Genomic DNA, 3361 nt, shown 5'->3' on the forward strand with positions numbered 1-3361 from the left:
GCGCCGCTGTCTTCTCTCGACCCGATCAGTGCTATCATCTTTGTGCCCTAGCGCCGGTTCACCAGCCATCTAGTGGCGAGTTCTTCTCCCTCTCGTGAGTTTTCTTCCTCACTGAGCCGTGCCCTAGCAGTGTTGTATTGTCACGCCTTCTGGCGCCAACGACTGGCGATGCCTTAGGGAGCTCGGAGTCGCAGTGTCTCTCTTCCGAGCTTATCGAGATGGGTGTCGCTCCATTCAATTGTCGTGATGCTGAGCTAAGATAAGGCGACTTCGCATGATGATCGGAGCCCTAGTTCCGGTTCCTCACTGCAACACCAGTGCATCCTGCCCGACTACTGTTTTCGTTCAGCTGATTGTTGGTGATCATCGGAGGTACCACTCCCGATCCTTCCTTTCTCGATTTATTTTGAATTGGTGCTACTTTGTGTGGATGCACCCCCAGAGATTGACGATTTTGTCTTCTCATCTCTTGACCTTGCTGGCAGCCGAGCCTACTGTGCTCTAGTCTTGGATCCATCGTTCTGGTTGGCTCGCCAACACAGCTGCAGTTAGAGTTCATACAAGGGAAATTTATGGATCGAGACTAGTTCATCCCAATTTGGGTAAGTTTAGAATTAAATTCATTTCTGTGTTGGATTGATTAACTAGTTGTTGTTGAGGAGATATGTGTCTGGAGGAATACATGATTGTATCGGAAACATTAGATTAATATTGTGATTAGCGGTGATGGTTGGATTCATATGGTTCCTTATTGGCAGAATTGAATAGATTGTAATTAAGAATTTATGGATAAGAGTTGTGGAAGCTAATCATTAATCGAGGATAATTAATGATCGATTTGAATAAGATTTTTCCTGAGGGTTTGGATCTTTAGGTCTAACCACTTGTTGCTTATTTGTTAGCTAAATTGTATAATATATGATTTGCAGGATTTGGATTCGAGATGAGTGTCTCGACGAGGGATCTATTACCGGATTGGACCCTTCTAATTGAGGCGGGTACCTCTTAACTTATCTTTTTATGATATTGTCAATTGGATATGCATAGTATTTTATAGCTGCAAGCAATGATCATGTTTGTCTTTGGTATATCACAGTTTGATACCCATAGCATGATCTGTTTGGTCGCTTGTTATATATCCATGTTTCAAACTTCATGATTATTGCCATAAGTACCTTAGATCCTAGAGTAAGTAACATACCATATCTTACTGAGGTTCAGACTAGGTTCTGGATTTTATTTTTCTGGCATGTGTATCTAGATTATCTGATATCTAGTTTTTTTTTATATCATACCTGACTTGTGTACCTATATTTGTATATTATATCTGACTTGTGTACCTATATTTGTATATCATATCTGATTTGTGTACCTAGACCCTTTTTGTTTGATCTGTGCATATTGTTGGTACATATGTTATGGAGGGGGATATGTTCAGGATCTAGGTTGTTATACCATAGAGGACCTGTATACCCTAGATCCGTGGATTTGACTTACTGATACTGTGGTTTCCATATTATATATATATATATATAGATTTTTCTATGCTGATCAGGATATTGTCATGCTTAGTGTCATGCACCATTCGCATGATTTCATGCTGTGTGATAGATTGCTCCATTATTGTCGAGCACATCGCCGGTTTCATCACTGTTCGGTGCTCCGTTGTTGACGCTCATGGGTAGTGTGACGCAGCGTGGTAGCACGTCAGTTTTGGCTCTGTTCGGTGCTCCGTTGGTCCGCTCATGGGTAGTGTGACGCAGCGTGGTAGCACGTCAGGGATCCCTCCCCATCATAGTGTACCGGGAGATGAGAGCATTGCGCTCCCCCATTTATGATTTGGGGTAGGAGTATGTATGTACTCCGACAGCATCCCGTCCACTCGGTCACTCATCAGGGGTAGTGATGTCAGAATGCACGGTTGTCACAGCCCTACCCACTCAGTCTCACCATTTGTGTGTGAGATGACTGACTGGCGTCAGGGGTGACCATGTCATTGGCACCATATGCATTTATTGCATTTATTTTCTTGTGTTTGCTGCACTTATATGCTGCATTTTGGTGGATGCATTTGTTTGACATGCATACAGGAGGCATATTGTGTATCGGTTTGATGACCCTTTTGTTCTGGATAGGAGTTCCTGGTGAGTACAGCTTCCTCGGTTACCTTTCAGTTTTGCATATTTCCTATATATGATTAGGAAGCTGTATTCCATGTTTATTGCTGTTAGATATATCTTACTAGGCATGTCTATTGGTATTCGCTGAGTTGTTGAACTCACCCCCATGGACATTATCTTTTTCAGGTACCAGGTTATTTATGGTGTCGCTTGGAGCATCCTGTTTGCTGGTCCCCACGTCACATCAAAAGACCTGTCTCCGCCTTTTTGTTTATTTTATCTTGGTATATGATATGTGTGTATTTGACTTTGTGTGTTTCGGTTTTGTTTCCGGAGTGTTTGTGTTGTTGTGTGGTGTAAGCCTAGCCGGCTAGCAGTATTTTGTTTGTTTTGTTTTGTATGGGCTTGTATTTATATTTTTCCGCTGAGTTGGTTTTTGATTTTCAGCCGAGTGGGTTGATAAATATATGTATATACTGCGTGGTTGTTATATTTGTCCAGCTGTGTAGGCTGAGATTATTAACTGCGTGGTTGTGTATATATTCCAGTCGCATGTGATTGATGTATATTATGTCTGTAAAAATGCTTCAGATTGTCACCCGTACAGGGGAGGTGCTGTCGAAATTTCTTCGGACATAGACTCCCCCGGGGCATGACAATTTAGTGGTATCAGAGCAGGTATACGATACTTGCTATGTGTTCTGGATTTTCGAGATTTATCTGATACCAATTTATTTGGTATCAGAGCAAATTTACGAGTCTTATTTCTTGTGTTTTGGTTTTCGTGTTTTGATTTTCTCGATGTGACTTTTTCTGATTTTGGGATCAGGCAGCGACAGGACGTCTTCAAGCGATGGGAGGTATGTTTAGTTACGGTTATCATATATTTTTATTGGTAGTTATCTAGTTGTTTATACCTTGTATGATAGGTGTTGGGTCAACCACCGTGTTTAGGTCCATCAAACCTTGTTGGAAATCATGGATTTCAGTCTCATAGAATTTTTTTTTTTCTATAATACCACTAGTATTACTAGTATTACTATTACTAGTTGGGTAGTAGATGTATTGATAAAACTTCTACCGAGGGTAATTAGTTTATACCCTTTGGGTATGCTATTAAAGCATTGGAAGCAGTTATTCCTTCCTTATGGTGTTCCTCATCATTGCAGATGGATGTCAAACATCTTAAACTTCACTATGTTGGTGCGATCTTTACTTCACCTTAGATACTACTGAGGTAG

The 3361-nt window shown here is 41.1% G+C and overlaps 1 long non-coding RNA gene across 1 annotated transcript; it reads left to right on the forward strand.

The window, feature by feature from the left end:
• LOC122053896 lies at positions 1-1060 on the forward strand. Its single transcript, XR_006132432.1, has 3 exons — positions 1-372; positions 486-602; positions 930-1060. It is a non-coding gene; the product is annotated as an uncharacterized LOC122053896 (long non-coding RNA).
• The last annotated feature ends 2301 nt before the right edge of the window (positions 1061-3361 follow it).

The sequence above is a fragment of the Zingiber officinale genome, chromosome 3A (assembly GCF_018446385.1).
Source record: "Zingiber officinale cultivar Zhangliang chromosome 3A, Zo_v1.1, whole genome shotgun sequence".
Taxonomy (NCBI): domain Eukaryota; kingdom Viridiplantae; phylum Streptophyta; class Magnoliopsida; order Zingiberales; family Zingiberaceae; genus Zingiber; species Zingiber officinale.